The sequence below is a fragment of the Alosa alosa genome, chromosome 9, assembly GCF_017589495.1.
Source record: "Alosa alosa isolate M-15738 ecotype Scorff River chromosome 9, AALO_Geno_1.1, whole genome shotgun sequence".
NCBI classification, from domain to species: Eukaryota; Metazoa; Chordata; class Actinopteri; order Clupeiformes; family Clupeidae; genus Alosa; species Alosa alosa.
In genome coordinates, this window is record NC_063197.1 from 5974852 (window position 1) to 5989265 (window position 14414).

Consider the following 14414-nt stretch of genomic DNA (forward strand, 5'->3'; position numbering starts at 1 on the left):
CCACCAACAGGCCAAAGTTGGATGTGCGTTCACGCACGTAACTTTTGACCTGTTGACCCGATTGTCAAAAATGAGGTATTGTTAGAACCCTTGGACCAAGCCGAGTTCAACGCACTCTATGACGTCATTTTCCGCCATGATGGATTTTCCGCCATTTTGGATTTCGAAATTTGGTGAAATGGAATATGGGACTGTATGGAATCGATGTGCAAAATTTCACAACTTTTTACTGTACGGTTCTATGGGCTGCCATAGACTCCCATGGCGGAAGAAAGTTGTGTAATAATAAGAAAAGGTAGAATCACTGTGGGTTGCCTCCAAAATGTGCCTCCAAAATGTGATCCCTTGTATAGCTGACATACAGTATGTAAGTGACTTTGGTCAAGAAGTGTCTGCTAAATGTAATGTACATGTACACAAGAACCATTTTTACGGTCGCCACAAAATCCAGGATACATGGGTGTCCACCAAGTATGAAATTATGGAGTGTCTGGATGGAATTGACCGATCCCAAGCCCCTCCTCCCATTCTCAGTCCCATAGTTACTGTTGCTAAGTCGGACAAGTTTGCAGGAAAGTGTGCGAGAACGCGTGTTCAACATGGGGACGCAGCACCCTCATTTAGCCGAGTGCAACAGTGTAGCCTATGCTGGATTTCTGGGCGTCAAGTAATATTGATATATTCAAAAAACAGAGGTCAGAAAGGTCTTTAGTATGCAGATAGACACATTCACAATGTCCCCTGTTATCAACGAGGTGGAACACCACAAATTGAGGACAAACCAATCCGGTGTCGTGGATCTTAATGGGATGCATGTTAACTGGGGATAAACAATTAGCACGTTATCACGAGCAGGTAGTTTACCTTATTTGCTGCAGATATGACTCTGATTCAATAAACAGGTATGTGCAAAAATATGGTGTTGACGTGTCCATAACAAAATCTAACCATTTTTCGAGGATTAGTAGAAGACGGGACCAAGTGCTGCAGATCCAAGTTCTCGTCAGGCCGAGAGTCTACTTATTATTTTGAATGGCTGCTTTAGAAGGAAGAGTTCAAATAAACATGATACAAGTGTATTGAAAAGAAACCACTCCGAGTTCAAACCCATACTACGCATGACATATCTGCAGTAGTGGAAACCAGATTTAGTTATGTTTTTGTGTGTAGTTATGAACACAAATAAAGGGAACATTTTCGTACACACTCAGATTTCTTTACTGAAAAGTGTAGCAGCCTATCCAAAGTTTCACACGGTCAGGATATCGGATGTCACTTCTACAAGTAGGCTATCTCAGGCTTATCGTTGAACCTTTTTGAGCTCTTTAGTTATTTAGTTACTTAGGCTACTCGCAAAAGAAGCATTATAGCATTCGCATAACCGGCGTATTGTCATACAGAATGGACACTAGAAAATTCAAAATTGACCGAGGTCCTCCGAAGTCCTCATTGTGACATAGTAAAAGGGGGCAGGGCTTGGGATCGGTCAATTGGCACACACTATAAGATCAGGCTAGCCTGGGTGTTCCCATGCTACCTTGCGCACGATTTGATTCAGCCAGGCTAAGATCAGGCTGTATGGGGAGGAGGGCCCCCTTAAGACCATGCATTGCTCCGAGCTTAAACCTGTTCCCACCAGTCAAGATTCATCCAGCCCACCAGCACTGGCTGCTCCACAGCCTCATGGGGGTATCGGGAGGGAGCCAGGCCTCGGTAACCCTGCAGTTGGAGACCCGTTGAGGGTAACCATAGTCCACACCAGGACTAGTGCTTAGCATCACAGTGACCAAGATGGTGTTAATTTTAGCCTTGACCAACTGTCCCAGGCTCATTTGGAGGGCGTACCAGATTAAAGAGAGCAAATGCACATGGTTTAGTGTCTGACCAATGTTTTCCATTGAGTTATTTGCAGGGTTTCCGTTGTCCGGTAATTACCGGACATTGGCCGAAAAAAAAATGAAATGTCCGACAAAATTAAATCTCTCCGGTCAAATTGTCCGATTGAAATTGGCTAATAATCCCGTCCCCCTAACGCAATCTGAATTTGAGAATAAGCCTTACAATGTAAGCCTATATTAAAGCAATACGTCCTCTGGCTATGTTTTTAAATGTACAGGCTCTACCGTTTGAAAGCTATTAAACATCACGCATAGCCTATGCTGTATTTCAAATATTTCACATAGGATTTCAAATAGGAAGCGCACGCTTAAAACGTCCATTTTAAACAACGAACAAATGATTGAGGCGGTTCAAACATGGCCAGGCCCAGGCAGACTAGCCTTAAACGTTTTTTCAGAGGCCAGACGCGATGGATGATGATAAATTGGTAACGTCTGAAGCCTCAGATGTCCAGTCAACTCCACCACCACCAGATAAAAAGCAGAAGTGTCGGGCGTATCTATATCGGAATGACGTTGGAAGTGGAGTTGCGGGGTTGCGGCCGCTCCAAGACACTGTCATTCTCCGTGTACACTGGACATGCAACTGTGCTCTGTACCCAAAGCAAACAGTAGGCCTATGCTTTCTCTACAGGTGCATGAGATGAGGAGTAATGAGTCCGTAACATCCGTTTTGATAAATTAGGAAATGATCCCAGGAATTGTTTGAGTTGCACGTTGTAGTCGCTGGTCGGAGTAAGACACAAGCCGGGGAGGGCACGCTATTTGAGACGGCCAAACTTTACATTGGGCATTAGGAGGTAAGCTGCTATGTTCGTTTGGTTTTCACTGTTTCTGGTTAGCCCTGTTGCTATTGTATGCCGTGCATGTTACGCTCTGTGTTTGTTATTAGCCGTCGTACGGCTCACTAGTGTTTGTTTAACTCCTCGTAGCCCCTGGCTCGTTTCACTGGCGGTGCGAGACCCGTAGGCCTACATGTTAAGTCTTTCCTGCTATTGGGATTAACAAGGGATGACCAGGTATGCAATACAGCATGGTTTTAAGCACGTTCGCCTAGGTAAAATCTGACCGTGACGTAGGCCTATGTAATTAGTTAGCCATGCTACTATACGTGTAATGTAATCATACTGCCTTATTCCTAATGCCCCCATAGTCGACGTGGGTCCTCTTCCATTACAATTTCCTTCTGGAAACGGTGGTACTGTACGGCAGTCACAGCCAAGGTAGGCAGTTCACTGCCTTACTAATCCTTATTGTGTTCATGTGGTCAATGGGCTACTGCCTTATTTTAACTAGCTAATTCTTATTCTGTAGTTGTCATTCTCAATGTTGTCTTTTTGTGAGTATTAAAGGAATGATGATGTATTTATAGTGTATCTGGGAAAATGTGCAATACCTGTTAATAAGGATAGTCTAAATGATTTAAAGGGGTAATGTATTTATAGTGTATCAGGAAAATGTGCAATATCTGCTAATGTGAATAATCTCTGTTGTAGATCTACAACCGATCATCATTCGTAGTCTGACCACTGTTTTCCTCTGTTTATTTCTTTTGTTTGTTTTTTGGTTTATATACTAAGGTAGCTGAAGCCACGTGTCTTGTTTTGTTTGTTTATGTCTGTTCTCCTTTGTTGGCTCCTTATTGGGCCTACCCCCTTGTCCTGGTCTTGTGGGCCTAACCCAGGGATAGCTTTATTGTGAGGGTATATCTGGCATTATTCTGCCCTTAAAAGCTTGCGGTGTGAACACTCTCTTAATGGTTGAGTTTCGATACAAAGTTCGTTCCTTGTGTGATTTCTCTTGATATCCACGTGTGGTTTTTGAGCGTTTTGCAGCTTGCAGTGCTACACTAGCGTGTGCATGAGTATACTAGTAATCACGTATGGCTGAAGATTTGTCAGTTGTACTTTAGCAGTACGACTAATTACTTGGGTTGGTCCTCTGGACCTATGTTATGTGTTTTGTTTTCTTGTCCCTCGTCATGATTTACTGTATGTTGATTAATCTACATCTTGTTACCCCTGCCAAATACAAGCAACGAGACTAAATAAAATATTGACTGTTTGTAACTGCCTCTGGTTCTATCCATTTATTTGGGTAACCTGCAATCCAAAAATACATGGTAGTTATAGAAGCTAGCACACTGTCACATTTGGCGCTGCGAGCAGGGTTAACAAGCTAGAGGCTTTTACTTAGGTTGCTTGTATTGGTATTGCTTGCTCTTATTGTGGATTTTCATTACCGTGGCTGATGCTAGTTAGCTTTTATTGTTGTTCATTTTTATGTTTTTTTGTTGTTGAGGAAAACAGTGGTTGAAGACCATTGGGCATCGGTTCGCAAGGAGCAGGAGCACGAGGCTATCAAAGGTTCCGGCACTCAACACCCTGGCTTGTCAAGTGTTTAAACTGATTTCCTTGCTGTAATCCCCCTCTTCCTCACAGACCACCATGTTGGGGGCGGAGGAAATGGCTACCCTGCTTATGTTCACCTTTTCGGACGAACTTTCCCAAAGATGGGTATCCTCGTGGTTAAAACTTCAACTGACCACAATGCTCAGCCTCATAAGGAGTCTGTCCCTGGCCTCTTAGGAATGAATATAATCCGCCATTGTTACCAAGAATTGTTCACAGACCATGGCAGTGCACTGTTCCATTCGCCTGATGTCCAGCAGGCAGGAAAAGCATGGCGTCAAGCCCTATCCCAGTGCCAGCAGCTAGAGCGAGTGTTGGAGAGTGGTCGAATAGGACCAGTGCGCGTGCAGTCAGGCCCAGCAATAAGAATACCTGCAGTATCAATGAAATTAGTCCCTGCGTCTTGTCATCAGGGTCTAGGGCCCACTCTTGTGTCTGCTCTGTTGGAGCCAGTATCGTTCACTAATGGTCACCTTCCTGCTAATTTGCTCATACCAACTGCCTACCTCTCAGTTACCTGTGGTAGTGTCCACGTGCCAGTCGTCAATATTGGGAGCCAGGATCAGTGGCTATGGCCCAAACTCATTCTGGGTGAATTGTATGTGGCCACAGCATCTGCCACTGCACCCTCTGTCCATTTCGAAAGGCAAGCTGAGTGCCATGAGCAAGTAGTCATCATTCAGTCTACTCAGACTGCAAGTGACCCCACTCCTAACTTCTCTCAACTTACCTGGCCTTCTCTATCACTGAAAAACACAGCAGTGCGTTTAGCCTTGGGGATGGGGACTTGGGGTATGCCACGCTAGTCCAACATACTATCCCTTTGCTTGACCACGCCCCAGTACGGCATCGGCATCGCTGACTACCGCCCTCCCTATACGACACAATCAAAAGACATGTACAAGAGTTGCAGGACCACAATGTCATCAGGCCCAGTTGTAGCCCCTACGCGTCACCCATAGTGGTAGTTAAAAAGAAAGACGACTCTATTCGCCTTTGCGTTGATTACCGTCAACTAAATGCGAAGACACGGAAGGATGCATTTCCTTTACCAAGAATTGAGGAGACTCTCGATGCCTTAAGCGGGGCCAAATGGTTCAGCACCTTAGACCTAGCAAGTGGGTACAATCAGGTCTTAGTCCGTGAACAAGATAGAGAGAAGATCACATTCTGCACGCCCTTTGGCTTGTTTGAGTTTAATAGGATGCCGTTTGGCCTGTGTAATGCGCCAGGGACGTTCCAACATTTAATGGAACGTATCTTTGGTGACCAGAGTTTTCATGCGTTATTACTGTACCTTGATGACATTGTAATCTTTTCTACCACCGTCCAGCAACACCTTCAGCGCTTGGAAATGGTCCTAACTCAACTACAGCAACACAATCTGAAATTGAAGCTGAAGAAATGCAAATTCTTTCAAACCGAGGTCAACTATCTGGGACATGTGTAGCCAGTGGGACTTTAGGACCCAGGAGCGAGTAGCAAGGGCTTAAAGGCTGAGGTGTCCATAGGGGCGGGTTCTTGTGTTTTCAGTCAGCTGCTTAGCCAGGGAAACGGAGCGGAGTGGAACCGCGGTAAGTTTGAATTGTTTGGCACGCTGTTGTACTAGGCCAGCATTAGCTGCCTCATCATGGGTTATGGCACTTATAAGTCTGTTCGTTCTTGTAGATTACAGATGAGTGTTGGTGGCCAGTGTGCTGGCGTTCCGTATGTTGAAGGGTTTGTGTGCAGTTACCAGTAATTGAATCACGGAAGCGTCTCTGGGTTTAACGCCGGTAGGTATGCTTCCCTTAAAGAGTGTGGTTTTGATGTGAGCCTTGAGATCCGCAGTGTTGTGATTTTTATTATGATCTATGTTGTAGAATGGGCGTGTAACTAGAACGAATCTCGATATCCGCTGGGAACTCTCTCACTCTTGCGGCCAGGTGCGTATAACCAACAAAGCATTGAGACGGTCCCCCTGCTCTGCGCGCTGAGAATATTAATATCAAATGTTTTTCAACAGACTGTGCTGGTGTTACAGGGTGTTTGTATACTGTAATTGCTGCCGTGTGCTTGGGCGGATGGCCTAGCCAAAGTAGGTATTTGTTAGCCTGATTATCTAATTAACTGTTAGACTTTGGCCTTGCAATGACTCATTCTTATTCTATGTGTAGCCCGTTGTTATACCAGGTCCCGTGCGCCCCGTCATACGTGTGCACTGGCTTCTGTCGCGCCGGGCGCCTGTGTGCTCAAGCCTGTGTGTGTCTGTTCACACGAGGTTATTAGAAGCCTTTTGTGAATGAACCCTGTCTCTCGTGAGTGCTTGAAAGTTTAAGTTCTTTCAATGTATATCATCAGTAAGGTGAATGAGTGTGTGTGTTATGTGGATAAATTAATAATTGTATGTTTTGTTTTTTTTAGGTCTTGTTTACTTTGTTTGGACATCCAGCCACTGTTTTCTCATGTATGAAACTTATGTATGTTTTTATCATTCATTGATACCATGCCTATGAACTTATAGGGTTAATGTCAAGCTCTTCCGGTCATTAATCTTTTACCATTGAGATAAATTGTTGTGTTTGGGCAGTGTGCAATATTACGGGGGGACAGGGGAAAGTGCTAGTGGGCATGTGCAATTTGGATAGCTTTAGCTGATCATCATAGTAGCACTCACGCACTTTACTTGTTCTCAAATTTAAGTGGCCATTGCTTGGGTTCTCGTAGCTAGTGGGCGGAGCTCAATGCTCAAGGTATTGAGGTGACCACTGTGTGGTGTGATTAGAATTTGTGTGTACTAACAAAGCACTTTATGGTTAATGCAGTGTAGCCTTTGTTGCTGTCTTTGGTGTGCTGAATCCTTTTGGAGCCTTGTGCTCATGATGAACTAAAGGTGGATTTCCTGTCAACATTGAGTACTGTGGTCCGGCCCAATATTTAGTGTAAATATCTCCTACGAAGGCTTGTCTACGAGAACTCATGTATGTGTCCATGATGTGTTACTACCATTAATGTTGTTCCTGTACGAAGCACCTATTTTAATAACTCTGCAGACCATAAATAAATTATGTCTACATTGTTTTTGCTACATCAGCCTCCAATTGTTTCATTCACTTGAATAGTACTAGCGTGGGGTACATCTTTAGTCTACTGTACTAGTTGGGTCTCTCATCCCAGTCCAATAAATGGGAGTGGCGTAGTCAGACCATCTTGTGGTATAGTACAACTGGGTTCTAACTCCCAACGGCCACACATGTAATATCGGCGTCAGGTGTGGCCACTGATCCGGAGAAAATCCGGGCCGTTGCAGAGTGGAAGAGGCCCTCTACAGTAAAAGAACTCCGCTCATTCTTGGGCTTTGCCTCTTACTACAGACGCTTCGTGGCGGGTTTTGCTGCCCTCGCTGCCCCATTACACAAGCTGGTTTGGGCATTGGAGGGGACTCGGAAAAAGCCTGGAGATCGAGTGCGGGGTCCCTTCGAAACACACTGGAGTAAGGACTGTGAGGAGGCCTTTGTAGCCTTGAAAGACAAATTGATTCATGCTAGGATATGCAGACTTTTCTAACCCATTTGTGGTGGAAATTGACGCAAGCCACTCAGGATTGGGAGCGGTGTTATCGCAAGAACGGGACGGGCAGAGACACCCGATCGCATATGCTAGTCGAGGCCTACGCCCGAGTGAACGAAATATGTCCAACTACAGCAGCATGAAACTGGAACTTGTAGGTCTGAAATGGGCCATCACAGAAAAGTTTCGGGAATACCTTTTGGGCAGCAAGTTCACAGTATACACAGATAACAACCCCCTCAGATACCTGAAGTCGGCGAAGCTGGCGGCTGTTGAACAACGGTGGGCATCTCAATTGGCATTGTTTGACTATGACATCAAGTACAGGCCTGGCACAGCAAACCGCAATGCAGATGCGCTCTCCAGGTTGCCGACACCCTCCAACTCAGACTCGGCACCCCCGCTCAGTTCCATATCTATGGAAACCTCAGGGCTGAGCTCCCAGATCAACTCCCTGGAAGTGGGGGCCAACTCTGTCAGCACCAGTGTCTCCTCACAAGGTGAAGTGCCTCCCGGGCTGGGCCCCCGGGGGGTGCACGTGAACGAGCATGGGAGGGTATCAGGCAGGACAATTGCTCCAGGCATCCAAGTCCCACTTGAAGTGCAAGTTAAAGTGCCTCCCGGGCTGGGCCCCCGGGTGGCACAAGTGAGTGAAGTTGGAGCATCAGTCTCTCGAAGCACCGAGGACCTGCAGGTACTACAGGCAGCTGACCCTTGCATTGCAAGTTTCATGCACTTTTGGAAGAGGGGTCGACCACCAAGAACTGCTGAACTGAGAGCAGCTCACGATGGGGTGCGAGAGCTGGTCAAACAATGGCAGCGAATCCGAGACAAGAATGGGCTGCTCTACAGAGAGGTGCAGCTGCCCCCAGCCAGGACGACGGTACTCCAACTCCTGCTGCCAGCCATTCTACGGAGAGAGGTATTGACCAACTTGCACAATAACCATGGTCACCAGGGTGTCGATCGAACCACAAGTCTCATCCGTCAGCGGTGCTACAGGCCAAGGATGCACCATGACATCAAGAAGTGGTGTGAAGAATGCGAACGTTGTATGGTTGCAAAAGCTGCTTTACCCAAGGTCAGAACATTCCAAGGAAGCCTACTTGCCACCAGACCCTTGGAGATAGTAGCTCTTGACTTCACCATACTGGAACGTGCAAGTAGTGGCCATGAGAATGTGTCAGTGGTAACCGACGTGTTCTCCAAGTTCACGCAAGCCTATCCCACTGTCGATCAGAAAGCCAAGTCCGTGGTGAAAGTGTTAACAGAAAAATGGTTCTACACCTACGGAGTGCCCCAACGACTCCATTCATACCAAGGTCGGTGCTTTAAAGGAGAACTTTTACATCAGCTATGCACAGTCTATGGCGTACGGAAAAGTCGAACAACCCCTTACCATCCTGAGGGAAATGGGCAGTAACCGCACACTTCATGACCTCTTGAGAACACTGCCGTTGGATCAGAAAAGGAAATGGCCACAACTACTTCCCCAGCTCCTTTTTGCCTACAACACCACTGTACTTCAGTCCACTAAATATTCGCCCTATGAACTCATGTTCGGCCACAAGCCTCAACTGCCTGTGGATCAGTTGCTGGGTATGGCGGAAACCAGCTCCTCTGACATGGACCTAGGGGAATGGATGGTCCAGCACAAAGAGCGCCTGTCTACTGCATACAGCCATGCACGCCAGCAGTTGGAAGCTGCTGCAGCCCAGCGCCATAAAGACCATGCACAGCCTGCCCCCATCTTTCCTAACGGCACACTCGTACTCTGCCGGAATGACTTTCATGGCCGGCACAAAATCCAGGATGTCTGGAGCTCCACGCTCTATGAAGTAATTGAATGCCTTGACGAGGTAGGTACCCTCTACAAACTCAAGCCTCAAGAGGGCAGTGGCCCATACAAAGTCCTTAATCGCACTGAGATTAAACCAGTCCCTAAAATACCCGAGGCACTCCCAGGTTGTGCTGTTCCCGGTTCACCCGTAGGAACTGGACTTGCTGGTAACCCCTCTCCGGCTGCTCACAGTTCCAGACCTGGCCCCGCCAATCGCGGAAACACCTAGCTCACCTGAACCTGAGGAAGCGGAACTTTGGAGGATACCTGTTCAAACCACCAGTCCGCCATCAGCCCCCCAAGGCAACCAGCGAGGCCCATCCCATTCCAGCAGTACAAGCCCACCTTCACCCCCGATACAGCCACCAACCACACCTCCTACTGAGGGGGGGGGGGTACATGGACCCCCTGATGCTGTAGAATTGTCTCCCTTACCACCACTCATTGGCACAACATGCGACCTTGCGGCCACACCCCCCTTTAGACGTTCAAGTCGACGCACAGCTGGGTGACATGGCAATCCCTTCAATCTACCGCAGTCTGCTATTCGCAGTCTTTGTGCACCCGCTGCGTCTGGGGACACTACTTTGACTACATCTAGTTCGGCTAGTACTACAGTTGAGATGGTTCACCGGGACGGTGAACATTAGTGGCCAGGGTGAGTGTGATGGGGTCAGCCCACGTAGACGTTCACTGGCTGACACCTACAGGTGCATGAGATGAGGAGTAATGAGTCCGTAACATCCGTTTTGATAAATTAGGAAATGATCCCAGGAATTGTTTGAGTTGCACGTTGCCGTCGCTGGTCGGAGTAAGACACAAGCCGGGGAGGGCACGCTATTTGAGACGGCCAAACTTTACATTGGCCATTAGGAGGTAAGCTGCTATGTTCGTTTGGTTTTCACTGTTTCTGGTTAGCCCTGTTGCTATTGTATGCCGTGCATGTTACGCTCTGTGTTTGTTATTAGCCGTCGTACGGCTCACTAGTGTTTGTTTAACTCCTCGTAGCCCCTGGCTCGTTTCACTGGCAGTGCGAGACCCGTAGGCCTACATGTAAAGTCTTTCCTGCTATTGGGATTAACAAGGGATGACCAGGTATAAGTAAGTATAAGTATAAGTATATATACTCTTTTGATCCCGTGAGGGAAATTTGGTTTCTGCATTTATCCCAATCCTTGAATTAGTGAAACACACTCAGCGCACAGTGAACACACAGTGAGGTGAAGCACACACTAATCCCGGCGCAGTGAGCTGCCTGCAACAACAGCAGTGCTCGGGGAGCAGTGAGGGGTTAGGTGCCTTGCTCAAGGGCACTTCAGCCATGCCTACTGGTCGGGGTTCGAACCGACAACCCTCTGGTTACAAGTCCGAAGCGCTAACCAGTAGGCCACGGCTGCCCCCTGCAATGCAATACAATATGCAATACAGCATGGTTTTAAGCACGTTCGCCTAGGTAAAATCTGACCGTGACGTAGGCCTATGTTATTAGTTAGCCATGTAATGTAATCATACTGCCTTATTCCTAATACCCCCATTGTTGACGTGGGTCCTCTTCCATTCCAATTTCCTTCTGGAAACGGTGGTACTGTACGGCGGTCACAGCCAAGGTAGGCAGTTCACTGCCTTACTAATCCTTATTGTGTTCATGTGGTCAATGAGCTACTGCCCTATTTTAACTAGCTAATTCTTATTCTGTAGTTGTCATTCTCAATGTTGTCTTTTTGTGAGTATTAAAGGAATGATGATGTATTTATAGTGTATCTGGGAAAATGTGCAATACCTGTTAATAGGGATAGTCTTAATGATTTAAAGGGGTAATGTATTTCTAGTGTATCAGGAAAATGTGCAATATCTGCTAATGTGAATAATCTGTTGTAGATCTACAACCGATCATCATTCGTAGTCTGACCACTGTTTTCCTCTGTTTATTTCTTTTGTTTGTTTTTGGTTTATATACTAAGGTAGCTGAAGCCACGTGTCTTGTTTTGTTTGTTTATGTCTGTTCTCCTTTGTTGGCTCCTTATTGGGCCTACCCCCTTGTCCTGGTCTTGTGGGCCTAACCCAGGGATAGCTTTATTGTGAGGGTATATCTGGCATTATTCTGCCCTTAAAAGCTTGCGGTGTGAACACTCTCTTAATGGTTGAGTTTCGATACAAAGTTAAGCTCCTTGTGTGATTTCTCTTGATATCCACATGTGGTTTTTGAGCGCTTTTGCAGCTTGCAGTGCTACACTAAGCGTGTGCATGAGTATACTAGTAATCACGTATGGCTGAAGATTTGTCAGTTGTACTTTAGCAGTACGACTAATTACTTGGGTTGGTCCTCTGGACCTATGTTATGTGTTTTGTTTTCTTGTCCCTCGTCATGATTTACTGTATGTTGATTAATCTACATCTTGTTACCTGCCAAGTACAAGCAACGAGACTAAATAAAATATTGACTGTTTGTAACTGCCTCTGGTTCTATCCATTTATTTGGGTAACCTGCAATCCAAAAATACATGGTAGTTATAGAACCTAGCACACTGTCACACAATTAAACGCTATCATTGAACCGCGGACCGAAAGAAAAAGAAACGAAACATTTCCCAGAATAGGAAACATGTCTTAATATCTTATCAAATAAAGAGGCATTGCCTTAGGGGGTAGTGGTGTGAGCTCTTATTCTTGTGTGTGCGCATCTGTGCAAGTTAAACAGTGAAACCACTGGAGATAACGTGGGTAGCAGCAACAAACAACGTAGCCTTTTTAAAACAATGAACGAAGCGGACTCTTGCTGTCCATGAAAACATACAGTATATACTGGCTAGATATTGTTAGGCATGTTTACGTAAGTTAGGCTAATGAACATGTTGCATTCTATTCAGCCTGATTATGTCATTCTTTAAGCTACATAGCCTGTCTCCAGTTTTCCTCAGCTTGACTAGGTAATTAAGAAGCGATAATAGGATATTTTACCGGCATATCATCAAAATGTCCGGAAAACGAAACCTCACCCAATTCAGGCTGTGAGAGGGCCATCTGTGGTTTGTCTCTGTCTGTTTGTTTCTTTGTAACTATCCTTGGTTTGTCGGTTTGTTTGTACCTTATATTCTTTTGTTTGTTAATTTTGCCTATACTGCTACTTAACTACCCATGCCTATGACACCTAGTGGTGTACTGTGTTGCCTGTACTATTATAGATTATTTCCAAGACAAATTTCTCTTAAGGTAGACAATATGACATGGCAGGTCAAGGAAAGCATCAAGAAAAGCAAAGATTAAGAAATAGTTTTTGACATAGGCAACAAGGGAGGAGGTGTTATTACACTTTTCAGACACGCAAAGTTTGAAAACTATGGATATTGTTTTAGAACCAACAACCTTTCTACATTATCTGCAGGTTTTGTGTTGGAAATGGAATTAATTGTCAAAAAATTAGAAGAAAATGTGAAAATCACTTTTCGGACTAGATATAATCGCTTATTTTAAAACATACGATAAAAACACTAAAGATGGATCATGAAAATTTGAAGACAAAAAATCTTGTTCCTTAGACTCTATATCAGTGGTCCCCAAACTTTTTCTTCCGAGGGCCAGCTCACTATGCCTGGCTACGACGGAGTATTAGGGCCACACATGAAGAAAAAAAATATTTTTGCCATGGCGAGATTAAACTCGACATGTTGACTTTAAAGTCAGCATGTCGACATTAAACTCGACATTTCGAGAATAAAGTTGAAATGTAATGTCGACTTTAATCTCGACGTGTCGACATTAAACTCGACATTTTGAGAATAAAGTTGAAATATAATATCTACTTTAATCTCGACGTGTCGACTTTCAGATAGATTGCGTCTTGTCTGTTAACTACTCATTGCCGTCATCGTGAAGTGCTGTATCTCAAGGGTTGGAAATACCATGCACTATGCCGTTTAGTATATAGCTAGAATAATACATGTATCCAATGATATGTTTCTATACAAAATGCTATTTCACTCTGTTTTACGTGGGTAAGGCCACCGCACATTCAAATAACTGCCCTTCATGAACCAGGCCGTCACTCTCCATAGGTTAACTAATTTCTCTAAAACTGCTTTTCCATGTCTCACCTGCAATAAACATAGGAGGCTATAAACACAGGTATAGCCTAAGCATATATACTATTTTGATCCCGTGAGGGAATATGTGTGCATGTATACTTTATTTATGCACTGTGTGTGCATATGTAATGCATGTAGGCTACTAGTACATGGGGTGGTCGGGAGGAGGACAGCTTCATTCGTCCCCTAGACATTCAGCAATAGGCTGTTTTGCATCCATTACAAACAAGCAATGTGAAATTCTAGGATTGGGGAGAGCGCCTAGTATGCCTAGTAGTGCATAAGCATGAAGTTGAACCTTTAGATGAAAAACACTCTTTAATAATAGGCCTACAATAAATAAAAAAAACCGCTAATGACGTTTAGGCTACTTTTGACCATCGCATTTATCGCCTGTAACTCCGTGATAAGGACCTACAGGAAAGTATTTGGCTGAGCAACGGAGGTTAATGTTTTATGTTTTGTTCACATGATATAGGCCTATGTCTAATCATTGTTGCAGTCGAAGAAAACTGGAATGTTTAATTAGCCCCTCCCTTTCAATCGTCCCGAGTCCTTCTCTCTCCAAACTAACTTTATTCTCAAAATGTTGAGTTTAATGTCGACACGTCGAGATTAAAGTCGACATGACATT

The 14414-nt window shown here is 45.1% G+C and overlaps 2 long non-coding RNA genes across 3 annotated transcripts; both read left to right on the forward strand.

Annotated features, from left to right (window-relative positions):
- The first annotated feature begins 2457 nt into the window (after positions 1-2457).
- LOC125300522 lies at positions 2458-4079 on the forward strand. Of its 2 annotated transcripts, XR_007194561.1 has the most exons (4): positions 2458-2698; positions 2831-2917; positions 3052-3121; positions 3395-4079. It is a non-coding gene; the product is annotated as an uncharacterized LOC125300522 (long non-coding RNA). The 2 variants fall into 2 exon arrangements; XR_007194560.1 differs by having other exon boundaries at positions 2458-2917.
- Positions 4080-5983: 1904 nt separating this feature from the next.
- On the forward strand, positions 5984-6519 carry LOC125300520. The gene is made up of 4 exons (XR_007194558.1): positions 5984-6084; positions 6172-6234; positions 6315-6386; positions 6466-6519. It is a non-coding gene; the product is annotated as an uncharacterized LOC125300520 (long non-coding RNA).
- Positions 6520-14414: the final 7895 nt, after the last annotated feature.